The sequence below is a fragment of the Manacus candei genome, unplaced genomic scaffold (genome assembly GCF_025592945.1).
Source record: "Manacus candei isolate 608988 ecotype Guabito, Panama unplaced genomic scaffold, ASM2559294v1 h1tg000126l, whole genome shotgun sequence".
Taxonomy (NCBI): Eukaryota; Metazoa; Chordata; class Aves; order Passeriformes; family Pipridae; genus Manacus; species Manacus candei.
In genome coordinates this window covers 604,604-619,303 of record NW_026138174.1, presented here as the reverse complement: position 1 = coordinate 619,303, position 14,700 = coordinate 604,604, and the positions used below count along the sequence as shown (strand labels likewise).

At 42.8% G+C, this 14,700-nt stretch overlaps 1 long non-coding RNA gene across 4 annotated transcripts in view; it reads left to right on the top strand.

Moving 5' to 3' along the window:
- LOC127462350 (uncharacterized) overlaps positions 1-6,062 on the top strand; it is a 43,432-nt gene extending 37,370 nt beyond the window's left edge. For 3 of the 4 annotated variants that reach the window (XR_007900420.1, XR_007900419.1, XR_007900417.1), the window contains 3 exons: positions 2,279-2,413; positions 3,936-4,013; positions 4,972-6,062. This is a non-coding gene — a long non-coding RNA (uncharacterized LOC127462350). Of the gene's footprint in view, positions 1-2,278; positions 2,414-3,935; positions 4,094-4,971 lie in introns of all 4 variants that reach the window. The other variant, XR_007900418.1, reaches the window with a different exon arrangement.
- Positions 6,063-14,700: the final 8,638 nt, after the last annotated feature.

Below are 14,700 nucleotides of genomic sequence, written 5' to 3'. Positions count from 1 at the left end.
TCTAAACCTGAGCCATCCCTCTTAGGGAAGAGAAACTGAACGAAAGGCTACAGATACTAAAAGATAAGACTGTTGATAAGGTGCCTGAAAAGCACAAAAAGGAATTAGGTGTCTGCTTCAGACACTCATCAGGCTTCTCCTCACTCACCTACCCAGCAGTATTACCTGGAGGAATTCTTCCTTCTGTACAAGCAGTTTTTCCAGTGGCTAAAGCCATTAATGAAGTTTGAGACAGACCTCTAAGTCCTGCTTCTTGACTGCTTCTAAAAGACTGTGTGAACTCAATCACATAGTTTTAGTTCCCTGAATTTCACCTTATTTATCTGTCAGACAGCCTTTTGCTTTCAGTGTTAGATACCTCACACAGCTTTGTGAGGACAGACTTTACATAAAACCAGCAAAGATTTGCTGGGAAAAAAAAAAAGTGCAGTGTAATCATGACATATTACAGTTATTATCATTTGCCATTAAAAGAATTGTACTTTTGCATGTGAGAAAGGGAAGAAGGAAAAATGCTCATTAGCAGCTTCCTTCCTCAGGCTATGAGCTTCCAGGGACTCCTCTCTGGAAGAGGGAGCGCAGCTGCATCCCACAGCAGCCTCAGCTGATGGAACAGCTGCCTCTGCACTGCAGTGCCTCCATGTGCCCCTCTCTCACAGACCCACTCCATCCCCTAGGCTGGCTCAGATGTTCTCTGCTCCTTTGAAGAGCCATTTTGAGGTGTTAACATTGAAGAAAAACTACCTGTTACCTTTTGTTGTTGTTGTTGTTGTTGTTGTTGTTGTTGTTGTTGTTGTTGTTGTTGTTGTTGTGAAGATAGTTTCTACTGAGAAGTGCTCTGAAGTGTGCCAGGACATTGTTCAAGGGAGCCTGGAGGTGCTGCAGGAGAGGGGCAGGGCTGTGGGGTAGAGCAGCAGAAGTGGCTTTGGTGGCCTGAAGCCACACTGGCTGAGGTTGCCAAGGAGCCAGAGCCTTTCACTCCAAGCTGGAGTTTTCTGGTGCAATGACAGCTGCTGCTGAAACTGTCTGGCTTCTGTACAGCCCCACAAACACCAGTGTTGCCCCAGCTGGTAGGGAAGTGCAAGGATGAAGAGTAGTCATAGGGAAAGAAGTGAGGATGTTGTAAGATGAGACTACAATAAAGAACAACTTCAAGTGGGAGAAACAGGAGTTCAGGACTATTATGAAGAAAATGTTGTTTCATGGCTCTCCCAAAGTTGACCAAACTGGGATTATTAGGAGAAGTTTATCTAATAGTCTTTCCCATAGTAGAAAGTGGTTTACTCACCTCTTAATCTGTGCGGGGAGTTCTGGTCCTTCTTCCCTGCCTAAGGAGGCATGAAGTAGAATTAATAAAGGTTCAGAGAAGAGCAACAAGGATGAGCAAAGGTACAGAGCACCTCACCCTTTTCTAAGGGGAGAGGCTAAATAGAAAAATCACCTGGGTCTGGAAAAGAGAGAGATGGCAAGGGCAGAGAGGAGATGTTGGTTTGTGATATTTCATGGAATTGTGAATGACATGGTCAATGATTAAGAAGAAAGTGAAAAGAAAGAAGTATTTCACAGAATCACAGAATATGCTGAGTTGGAAGGGACCCCCAAGGATCATCAAGTCCAACTCCTGGCCCTGCACAGGATCATCCTCAAGAGTCACACCATGCACCTAAGGCCATTATCCAAATGCTTCTTGAACTCTGTCAGGCTTGGTGCTGTGACCATTTCCTTGGGAAGTCTGTTCCAATACCCAACCACCCTCTGGGGGAAGAATGTTTTTCCTAATATCCAGCCTAAACATCCCATGATACAACTTCAAGTCATTCCCTGGGGTTCTGTCCCTGGTTCCCACAGAGCAGAGATCAATGCCTGCCCATCCCCTTCCCCTCAGGAAGAAGTTGTAACTGCCATGAGGTCTCCCCTCAACCTCTTCTGCCCCAGGATGAACAGACCAAGTGCTCTCAGCCGCTCCTCACATGCCTTCCCCTCAAGACCCTTCACCATCTTCATTGCATTTCACTATTTCTTGCTAAAAAGGGGGGTGAACACCCTGAGAAGTTGTAAAGATAGGATGATTTAGACTAAAAGAGACTCCTGGAGGTAATCTGGTCCAAACATCTCTTTAAGCAGGTCCAGCTTAGGTAAGGATTTGTCTTCCTTGGTTTTGAATACCTCCAAGGATGCAAATTCTACACCTCATCTGGGCAACCTGTTCCAGTGATTTGAAGCAAGTTAAGAAAGTGTTTTATTCATTGCATGGTCATTGGATATGTTTTACTCATAGGATGATATAGGGTGGAAAGTCTGAACTGGTTCACAAGATGACCAAAACACTAAAAGAAGAAAAATTTCCAGAGCTATTAAAATTGTGAGTACAACATCTGGCTTGAGTATTCTGCAGGTAGCAGATTGAGACAAGGTAAAAACATACTGTGGTGGGAATCACCACAGTTTATTTGTCCTCTTCTGCTCTGACACACCTACTATTGACCACTGTCAGAGGGGAAGTACTGGATTTGATGGGCCTTTGGACCACCCAACTTGATGGTTTTCGGTCTGATCAGGGGGTAAAGCTGGCAATGTATCAAGTAGGGTGAAAATGCATCAGAGCCCTTAATGCTGCCTTCAGCTTCACAGAAGGACAGCTGCCCAGGCAGCTTTGGACCTATTCCCATCAAGCATTAAAAGCTGGTTTCATAACATGTATTTTTCTGTCAAACTTTGTGAATAAAACAGTGCAGGAAGATGTCGTGACTAACACGAAGCTTTTTATTCAGGCAGCAGATGAAGTGGGTTAGTTTTAGAAAGGAGTAGGAGTCAGAAGAACATTCAGCTTAAGCAGACAGACCAACCTTGGTTAAACTGAAGGGAAAAGCAGTGACACTGGGCCTTGCATATCTATGCAAGACTAGGATGTTAAAGACTAGGAATACAATACTGGATTTATCGTTCGGGTTATACATTATCCCAGAATGCTGTGGTTTTATAGTGGTGACACCTGACCACTTGCTATCAAGAGATAAATTGAAAGTGCTGCATGATAGGAAAGTTGTTCTGTTCTTGCTGCAGTTATTTTCTTTGACAAGCTTTCAGACACCATGAAAGAGTCCACTGGTACTCAACAGCAAAATACCATACACAGCCAGCCAGAGTAAGATTAAAGGTATGAACAGTGAAGCAAAGGAACACCCTGATGCCTCTCTGCACACAAAGCTGCTTGTTCAGCCTTCAAAAATAAGTAAATAACATTCACAGATGTTTGGATTCAGAGATAAGATGATTCCATAGTGCAGGGATGTCTTCCATTTTTTGGATTTGATGGGCTGCATCTTGTAGGAGAGGTGCTTCTTTCTGCAGTGTGTCATCTGCAGAAGAGCCCCCTCACACTCACATCAGACCCCTCCTTTCCCACTCAGAGGAGTTGCTAATCTCTTTGTTGCAGAAACATTGATTGCTTGGGGGAAAAAATACATCGAGAAGGAGTGCAATGCTTTATTTATGGGTTAGTTGTTGCTTTTCTTCCTGTAAAGTGCTTTGAGTTCAGGTGGTTGACTATTAAGGAGAGCAGAGGTATGATCACGGACACTGGGCAAAGTCTTTGTGGTGTCTTTGTCTTCTCGCTCTCATTTGTGCTGTTCCCTGTGCAGAGTTCGGCTGCACCAGCTGAGGTGGAGGCCAGGATGGCACAGAGCAGGGGATCTGCAGGGCAGAAGGGCTCAGTGGGCAGGTCCCAGGCAGGGGATGAACCAAGAGACCTGTGAGGGGTGCAGTGCCTGGATCTGTAGCTCCAACTCAAGGCTTAGTGTGCCCAGGTGATCCATGGCTGAGACCTGGTGGATGGCCAGGTGTCATCACAGACACCAGCTACGCCAGATTACCCCATGCCTAAGTCTATTACTGAGCAAAAAGATACCTTTGTTTCTCTCCCCAAGCACTTGCAGGAAAAGAGGAAAGGATATCCAGTGAGTCTCCACCTCTGATAAGCGACTCTGGAGCCGGTGCCTATCCTGGATGGCAAAGTAAGAGCAATCTGGATACCCAAGCCTGCACATGGCAGGGATTGGGAGACAATGAACATGCACATTATTTTGTTTTTGCGGTATGTATCCTACCCAAGCCTTTTTTTTTTTAACTATCTCAGTTAGAACAAGAGAAATAGCAAAGCTCTTAGTAAGATCAGTTTCTCTAATGACTCACCAAGTGCTACAAAGTCAAAACAGGTTGCTTGTGCTTGAAAGGTATAAAACAGCCATGTCATTTTTATGGTTACTGTACAAAACACTGCATATATGCATGCAAGGGAACATTTTAAAATCTCATAGAGCTTTTTCCTTGTGCAGCTAGAGGCTCCTTTCTCCTGGATTTTATTTGTGTGTCATGATTTGTATTAAGCATTATTGCTTCAGCAATTAAGTTAATTTCCTCACTGCACTCTGCAAGTCGGAGTTTTGTTCCTTTAGACTCCTAAAAGAAAGGAGGAATTAATTTGAGGTACCAGTATCCCAAACCAGTTCCCCCTGCAGTTGTTCCACTGAAGTTGTTCCATTAGTGTTAGCAGGGACAGCTAGTTCTGTTGAGCACTGGGAAATGAGTAATCTCACCTCTAGTAAAGACCTACGAGTCCATTTCATCCAAATTTCTGTTACATAATACTATTTGCAACAACATCAATACACCTACATTTCTTTAATGTCTTTCATTCCAAATGAAATTTCACCACCATAGCTGTAAATGTGCCTTTATTTTTGTAATTACACAAGATTTGACAAGAAAAATATCCCTTTCAGCAAAGTCTGACAGAAAAACGAAATTCCAAGGAAATAAAATATCTTGTAATGCAATTAGAGATTTTTGCAAAAAACTTTTGAGAGAAATAAACTCTCATTTTTTTCAGAACAAGACAGCCATTTTAGGATTTTCCAGTAGTTTCTCAATCTCTCCCCCTTTTTTCTTTCTTTTTTTTTTTTTTATTTTAAGGAACGGGAAACATCCAGAACTATTCAAACCCCTAGAAGATATGAACAAAATATAAATAGCAACATTGGATATTTCCTTGGGTGAAGATTAATTCTTATACATCACATTCCTTTTGCAAGTCAGAGTATGTCTCTGCTACAGTGCCTGGGTAGGTCCTGAGGTGGGTAACCCATGCCAAGCTCCCAATTCCAGAGCAGCACCTCTACTCGGGCCCCCACAGCTGGAGAGGAGCTCACCTGAGCTGCAGGCAGAGGATGCTCGAGACATTCCCAGATTGTTTCTGGAGCTGCCTGAACCAGAATCTGAAGGCAGCTTATCTGATGAATTAAAACAGCAACGCATACAAGAAATAGCTCACATCCTTGGTTTGTACAAAGGTGTGTTACAAAATCCCTGCTAGGAATCAGTAAGGGGTAGTATACACTCTGAAGATGAAATGATCTTTTTCCTCCTCTTCTTTCATGCTGGGGAACTGTGCCAAGTGTTTAAATTTTCCTCCTCTTCCTTCATGCTGGGGAAAAGTGCCAAGTGTTTACTGGAGGGGCTTGTTCTCCCTACCATGCAGGTTACAATATGAGGATTGCTGTCCTGAGGATGGGGATGAGGTCCAAGTTTTAACCACACTCTTCCCTTGCACAAAGGCACTTCCCCTCCCTGGGCCGTGACATAGGGAGATGGTGTAAGGACAGGTGGGGGTTCATCACTACCCTATGGAGCTGTGGAGAAAACCAGCTTCCATGGCTTTTTTTTCTATGCTAGAGCTCTGTGACCTGCACAAGCTGTTGAAAAAATGGGAAGAGTTAAATGTGATGGCTTATGGGAATGCCTTCCCAGCTTGATGCAGGTATTTCCTGCCTGACAGCTCAAAAATGGTAATTCACAGAACAGGATGCAATTTCTTTCTCTTTCTGCTCATTGAAAAGTCAGTGATGACAGACACAATCTCCAGAATGGCAGTTCTGTGCCTTGCCATGGCTTTAGCCTGACTCCCAGCAAGGAGGCTTGGTGCTGGTGGGTACCAGGACACAGCTCCAGGGCCTAGCCACACACACTCTAGGGGAGAAAGGAAGAGGTCTGGATGGAGTTTTGGCCCTCCAATCCCTACTCCTCTTTGCATCCTCATGTGGTCATGGAAGCCTTCAGTTAAAGAAGTCCTCAAGTTACGGGAGAAGTGTGCTGATCTGTGTGCAATGCCACAGACTGGGGGCAACCCCAGGAGGGAGGAGTTCTACAGGCAGGATGATGGAAAAGATGGAAAAATGGTTGACCTGCACCCCAAACTGTCCTAGGACTGACCCAGTAACTACTCTGGGCTCTTGCAAAGATGGCTTGCATGTCCTCCTCCAGGACTACTGAGCTGCTCTACTTCTTCGAGATTTTTAAATTTGGGTTTCCCCACAGCCAGACCTTTCTCAAGCTGCTTAGCTTTTTTTTTTTCTTGTACACCCACATAATTACTCCAGCACAAAGAGTGGGCTTGTGAAGCAGCAGCATTTTAAAAAACCACAAACTCTGATCTCAAGGCAATCTTTCCCTCCCACTTCCTCCCCCTTCAAGCAGGGGTGTCAGCCGTGCTGTTTCTTTCAAACTTTCTCTGAGTCATCTCATCAGGCAGCTTGTAAATACTTGAATGCATCCATCAATGTCAAGTCAAAGTAAGTAAGTAGCAGCACATGCTGTGCAATGGAGTTTCCCTTGCTCACATTTATCTCTTTTTTGGAGGTGCAGAGGATTTAGGGATGACCCTATCTCCCCTTATCAAGAACATATATACATAAAGGTCATCAAAGATGTTGTCTCATCATGAGAATAAGGCACAAGATATAAGATGAGCTTCTTAAAGTCAAGAAAGCTTAGATTCTTCTGAAACTCCCACTATTGTATGATCCAGAGTGGAATGCCTTCATGCAAGATACTCCATTCATTTCAAGCCTAAAACTGGGAAATGAGAGACTCTGAGGAGCTGCAGTACCAGCAGGCCTTTGAGAATTTGAGTATGTGTCGTTGCTAACCATTTTGGACTAGCTGGTCACAGCATTATGAACTGTTGCTAGAAAAATATTATCTTTTCATATTACAAGGGTGTAATTTGCTGTGTCATCGTTGCATACCAAAATCTAAAAAGCAGAATGTGATTCAGAGGGTGTATGGAACACAAACCGCCTCCTCAGAAGGCAAAAATCTCTGCTGAAGAGCAGCAATGCTCCCAAGCATGACTGATAAACATGTGAGTTTTGTCATGAGCTAAATGGCAAAATATGGACCCTGCACCAAGGCTTTGCTCAGCACGGTGCATAATTCACTGATTTTTCTGCTGGGAGGCTGGTTTATGGCAATGAAATCATTACAGTGGGAAGAAAGGAAAAGTCTTGCAAAATTTTTGAGTTATTCCCTCCAGATGGTTTGGAAGGAAGGTCTGGTGTCATTGTGATATTTGCCTAATAAGTATGAAATGGTCTATGGAGGTGGATGAGTGTACTCTCAAGTACATGTGTGTGTGGAAATACGCTCCTCCCCAGCTCTTCAACCCAGACAGGTTGGTTATGTGTGAAAATTACACTGGGAGCCAGGAACTCAAGCTTTAGTGCTGCCTTATGGAGTAGCTGGGGGAAACTGGCTGAGTAAAAAGAACGGTATCCTGCACAACGGGAGAGGAGGTGTCCTGAACACTCTTCCTCCTCTCTGCTCCAGCCCACAGTGAGAGCTGGGCAGAAACAGTGCTGCGAGGGATGTCTCACTCATATCTATTATGCTTTTAAAACATAAGGCATTGAGATCTCTCTCTAAATTCAGTGGTCTGTCAGAGTAAGATGCTGGTCAAGGTGAGTATGGATGGTAGTACTGATCCACAAGAAATTTTTCCCTGCCATGACCAAGGGGCATTTCAAGGGTTGCTCTTCCATCTTATTTCTCAGGGAGTGCAAGCTGAGAATCAGGATAATTGCACAGCAAAAATGCTTTCCATCTCACTCCTTTATTTACTTTTTTTTTTTCATTATTTCCTTCCACTCCCAGGTGAAGGAATGTAGGCTGTTTGAAGAACTGATCTGCTAGGGTGGGGCATTAACTTAATTTGAAGCATTGCTGAATATTTAGTCATATTCCGTAGGAGTATTAGAATCAGAAAATTCTTGGATTCCTAACAAACTCTGCACGTGTACACAATCTCCAGAAAGAGAACAAATGTTTAAAAACAAGGCTCTATACACAGTTCTGAAGTAATTTAAATATAAGATATATATATATATATAATTTAAGTTAAAAACATCTTGCAGTACTACATTACTGACAGCTGAAAGTCAGACACCAACTGTGATGGCACAGATCTGTAAAGTGCTTTAGGGAAAAATTGCTAACTGGTACAAATCTGATTTTAAAATAAAGATAGCACAGAGGGAAGTTTGAGTTAATTTAAATAGGAACATGTCTCTTCCCAGTGGTCAAATTGGTCAACCAGCGGTGGCTTAGGGAGGTAGCTTTCTTATTTTTAAATCCGTTAGCCTGTGCTGTGGCATGTGGCACCTTGCTTTGGTGACTAACATCTTCAAATCTGGATGATTCCCCAAGTCTGCTAATGGCTATATCTGCGTCAGAACCAAGTTTATCTTCTCTCAAAGATTTTGTGTTTTCAAATAAATTTTCCGATTTTGGACAAGGATGAGCACAAGAGCTCAACTGATTATTTAATCCAAGGCCTACAGAAGTGTTTTCAGCATGGAATCACTTCATCTCCCAAGTTTTGCTACTGTGGAAATACGTCTTTCCACAATTCAGACTGTCACTGCAGTGCTGATGAGACCCTGATGGACAAGGGTGGCTTGTGAAGGCTGGTGTCAGCTTTCTGTGCAACCCAGTACACATATTCCCAGATGGAGATTGCCAATTGGAAAATTCATTTAGTTTTTCTCAGAGTAATAGATATATGTCTTTTTTTTTTTTTTTTTTTTTTTTTTAGAAAAGCATGACTGCCTGATTAGGTGATGGTTTTATAGATGGACCCATTTCTTATCCTGCAGACTCAGAGTAGAAATGAAAGTTGTACAACATATACTGGAGTGGCGTGCAACCAGAACTGGACCCAATATTTTTAAAGAGGGTCCACTAATAGTTCACAAACAGTGGCTTCTGGCTGTTTCAGTACCAGACTTTGGAGGAAGGTAGAAATTATTTGTAAGGTACAAATACTTTATTGTGAATATACCTTCACTGTGTGAAAAAAGAGCTCAAAACATGCTGGATGACAAATCTGAAATTGACTTATTTATCCAACTTGCATGTATAGTTTTCCGACTTCAGCTCTGGAGCCATAGTCAGTGTGTGGTCATCTAATTACTTCCTTGATAGGTGTAAAGAAGTAATTAGCCACCTAAGCTCTATCAGACATATTTGCCTCTATGTGCTCCTATGAAATTCTAAATACGGACGTGGAAGTGACTTCAGGCCTCAATGCTGTGTTCACAACCAGAGTGAGGCAAAGGCAACTGCTGTGTCAAAACTTCCCCCGACTTCCATTGTCAAAGGCAAACTGGATTTCAGGTCCTAATGGCCATTACTCAATTCCAAGTCATTCCCAGTGGTCGGGATGCAGCTCTCCCACAAAGCATCATTCCCTCTTACACACCATGTTGCTTTCAACATGAGATGTTGTATATCTCATGCCCCGACTTATCTTTGTACATGTTGCCTATGAATAATTCAGGACATCTCCAGACAAGTTTACAGTTTCATTCCAAGTGAATAAGCACCAGTAACAAATCCGATGCAAAAGTGTAGCAACAGACTGCATAGCTCGTGTAAAGCAAGAAAGGTTTCCATGGACACACTTTTGCTCTGTTGGGAGGTTTTAAGAGAGAAATACAGCATGAGTGTGGTGGGTTAAGGGCATAAGAGAAGACAGACTGTTCCAGAGAGTAGCATGCATCAGTCATGTTCAACTGGCCAGTGGGGCAGGAGTGTTTAATGAGTGCTGGAGGCAGCTGGCAGGACAAAAGCTGTGCAGGATGCCCGTCCACGCAGTCCGAGGCTGGTCCGAGCTTTGCCGACGTGCTGTGCCAATGAATCACCATCGGTGGGATGACTCACAAAACTCCTCCTGTGACAAGAGCTGCTCCCTTGACATTGCAGGTGTGCCAGATGCTCAGAGCCCAGGTGCCAAGTCACACCGTGCAGAACATGTGCACACACAGGTAGACCCGTACACATAAATCCTTTGGGAGTGTGGACACTTTGTTATAATTTTGCATTGTTGCTGGGTATGTAGTTCGCTGATTTTATCTTTTTTTTTTTTAGCCAGAAGTTGTACCAACCAGTTCAGAGGATTTTGCTAGAAACGAGCAGAATTCTTGTGACAATGTGTTTGGCAAGGATAACACTCAGCAGATTTCAAGGACATTTTGACAGGAAACTTTAAGATACGTTGTCAGTGTTATAACAAGAAAGAATATCCTCCTATGAAAACATATCTAGATTTTCTCCTTGATTGTTTGCTTAATGATCCCAGCCTTGTTAGCTGCTACGAGGGAAGATCCAGCAGCTAGAGACCTGAGATGAAGAAGATGAAGAATCATGGATTTCTAAATTAGAAAAGTTCAAAGGTAGAAATGGGTAATAAGGAATGAAAAGAAAAATCTTTGTGATCATCATCCAAACTCCAGGGGGAAATAAAGAAAACTGCTGTGGGTAGCAGGTTCTCTCCATTCAGCCCTTCAGGTCAAAGAGTTTTCTGAAGTTTCCTACATTCAAGAGGGTAAATAAAATTAGTAGAGGTTTAGAAATAAGGGGGGAAGCCCTAAATGTGGCATCTGGGACCTTGATGGCCTTAATCAGTGGGGAAGAGAATACAGTGCTTTGGGCAGAATGACTTTACCATGTCAAAACTCATCATACCTAAATTATTGATTGTTCCTGTTACACTTCTCCCTTGTACCATGCAAGTAGCTGAAAGATGGGCCAGCTTTACAGGTGGATTTGTGAATTTGTTGGGGCTCAGGGTTTGGGCTTTTAAAATCTTTTATTCAAATGTTTTTCAGCACAGTTTGTTTCTTCATTCCAATGTTTTCTGCAAGTTCTACGAGCAGGAATTGTCTCCTGCTGTATTAACATATCCTCCTTTTGGTATGAGAGGTCCTGCACTGGGGCAGGGGTGCCTCTCTTGCACAGAGCATATCTAATTTTTATTTTTACAATCAGCTTCTAAAGGTCTTGGTTATCTTTTATCTGTTACTTGGGTAAAGAATCTACAGCAAAGAATCCTACACGTCTTTCCAGTTATCAGCCGAACTAATTGAAAAAAGTCTCATTAATTTCTTTAGGGCAATTACTACGTAGTGAATAATGCAGCAAGTCACTCCAAGCTCCTGTGTAACGTTTTCTTGCTTTATGGATTGTTTCCTAGCATGCCTGCAGCAGAACTGTTTATGTTGTTTTCACTCTGTAATTCTATGCATGAAGAACTACAACAAACATAATTAAAACCAAATTTCCCTATCTCTCCTCCTATATTTCTTCTCGTGACTCTTCCCTTCTCTTTATCTTCTTCATTCTCCTGCTTCCTTTCTCTCAAATTTATTATTTTTTACTTTACGTTTTATGCTTTGTCTTCTGCTTCATTTCCCTTCCCAGTTCCTTTCTGCCTTTTTTCATATTCCATGTGTTTTCAGAGACCTCAAAGGGCCTTCACTTAGCATAAGCTGGGGTTTCCAGAGATGACAAGTTTGTGGGCAGATGCCAATAAGATTTGAAGCTGAAACACAATCATAAAAGAAGATCTACAAACTCTTGCAAAACTGGCTTGTAGAGACTCATACCTGTGAATGACATATGAGCAGACTGTCTACATTGCTTGGATTTTCCATTTAAGGTGATCAAATGTCATCTTTCCACCAGTCATCCAACTGTCTTATTTTGTGTCAGTTTTGTTTTTAAGGAGATGGTTGTTACAATATGGAAAACAGAGCTGGGTTTTATTCCCTGAAATGTCCTTTCTGCATCTGGGTTTGTGAATGCAGCCCCTCTGTTAGGGGTCAAGATTTTAGGGATCTCCAGGCTTTGCTTCCAGGTGACCGTGGGTTGACCAGATCATCCTTGGTCACCTGCTTCCCCATCTGCAAGATGGAGATATTGAGTTATTTGTAAATTACTTGGAGTTCTACAGATGACAAAGGTCTTTATTGTAAAAAACTGCTTTATTCTTTTACTTACACTGAGAAAGCCCTAAACAGTTCTTGATGAGTGTTCAGTTCTTGCACGAAGAGCAGATGAAGGCTGACTACTGGGATGAGAGAGATGAAGTTTTCCATAAAATTTAGCAGTTCACCTGAACACTATGCAGAAGCTGATGAGCATTACCCGGTGGGATGTTTTTAATTACTTCTTCCTCTGTATCTCAGGAAATGCCATCACATCTCGTTACACAGTTTCTGCTCACTAAGTGGGAATAATTGGCTACTGGAATGACACTGCTTTATATAGGCACTGTCCATGATACTATGACAGAAAGTATATCCCTTTGTTAGAAAGAGATGACATCTTGACTGTGCTGAACACCAATATCAGTCTGCATTTTTCTATCTTTTTTTAAGGGTCCCTTTAGCACTAGCTCAGAAATTTTGTTTGGCCAGTGGTGAGGACTGTAGGATTTGGCTTTTGATGAACATGGTACAAATTTCACCTTGCCATCTTGCAGAAACATCATACTTGAGGTTTCAGGAGAATGCTCCTGCTCAGCACAGATTTTATCCTCATGAATCCTGTTCTGACAGACATAATGAAACATAGATTAATACTGTCATGCTAAAACGTTCTCTCATGCACCTTCGCTAAGTGTGCATTAAGAAAAAATGTCTCAAGGTGTAGAATGGGATTACATTTTGTTCTTACAACTGCATAACTTCCAAACTGCTTTTAGTGTTATTTACCAATGAAAGAAAGGAAGGTTAATGTTGTTCCCACCCCCTTGCCCCCATGCTTCCTGCTATTGCAAAATACCCCAGATGAAGAAATAAATCTAATAACCAAAAATTCCCAACAGCCACTTAGGCCCTTAGTGGCTATAGAGGGGAAAGTGTTATCTGTTGTAAGCTAAAAGGAGAAAAAGCAGCTGTTCTCGGGCTGCCTGCAGTAGGCATCTGGGAGCAGCATGAGCAGAAGCTTCCATTCCTTGTGCACAGCAGTTCCTGACACTGAGCATCAACTTTCCCTTCTTTGGAGAGGCGGTCAGAGCAGCAGGTATGATATCTGTGAGAGAGCAGGGGGATATTTTATGAACTATTAATAAAGTAGGTCACAGAGGAAGATTGTTCCTTCATCCAGGTACTCAGGCACTGCCGGAGAGGCCTTTGCAAACATACACATACCTGAGTGGTCCCATTTGGATAAAGGAGCAGGGTTTTCCAGCAGGCTGTACGTGACCATGTGTAGATCAGGACAGTCAGTGAAATCTGTGTGCAGCCCAGTGGGACACACCTCTTTCTCTTTTTGTTGGTCTCTAGTGGAATACAACCTTGAAAGGAACTTTTTGGGTCCAGTGGTCCACTTACATGGTATTTTCCTGGATATTTTCCTAAAGGATTAATTTGGTCAGTTAGACCAGTCAACCCCTCTGCTCCTTATGAATACAATCAGTTTTATGTCCCACATCATCACTAGGTATAGCTTAGCCTAACTGACTGTCAGAGAGCAAGGATGAAGATGAATTAACAGTAGGGGCTCTCAGACACAATTATGAGAAGGACTCCAAAGTCCTTGAAGTCTATGAAGACAGCTGGGAGAATTAGATCCTAAGTTTGTCAACAGCTGAAATGGGCCCACTGACAGGAATTACCACCAAAAGACACTTTGCTTTGTCAAATCCTGAATACCTGCACTTGCAAATTGCACGATACAGGTGGCTCAGTGTCAATACAGACACCACAGTTTCTTTAATGCTATAGGTATTTAAAGACTCTTGTAGGACTACCTATGGCAGCAATCTTCACCTGACAAACTTTTCTACCTCTTTAACTGAAAGGTTCCTTGCTCACTAGAAGAGAGGAGATAGGGCTTGATCCAGATCTTGTGGAAAATCTTTTGGTTCCAGATTTTTTTGACTGCAGACAGACTTCCCTTCAGCTTTGCTGGCCCAGGCCCCTGGAGACCATGTGCATGTGAGTTTTATCGTGGATGTTTCTCGTAGATCTCCAATCCAAACCGGGGGACTTGGCAGCGAGACAACCTAGAGGGGTGACCCAGGTTTGATCTCAGGCTGCACCAAGGGCAAGGCAGCTCCCTGTTTCCATTTTAATTGTGTTACTGTTAGCCAGGGCTCGTGTCTGCTTCCTCTCTCACCCCACAAAGGGAAAATGTGTGCCAAAATGCTTCCTGTTTTTCACTGCCAGCTGAGTCGTGCACTCGGGGTGAAGCTCATTAGGGCAGTGTGAGGCATTAAAAAAAGACGGCCTCCAATAGTGGAAAAAATCAGGTTTCAGCACTGTATTTCTGAGTGGACTCAACTGGAAATCAGGCTGCAGAGTACAATCACTCCAGAAACAAAAACTGAAAGAGGGAAGGCAGTCACATTTAGCAATTTAAACACACCAGGGAAAGCGGGCATGTATTCCACACAGACAGTGTAATTGTTCTTTGCTTCAAAGTAGGAAAAAGAGCCTTATAGGAACACTTAATGGTACAAAATTGCTTATAGTCAGAAGGGTTTGTCTTCTTTCCCATAGTATGAAGGGGTTGTCCATTTTG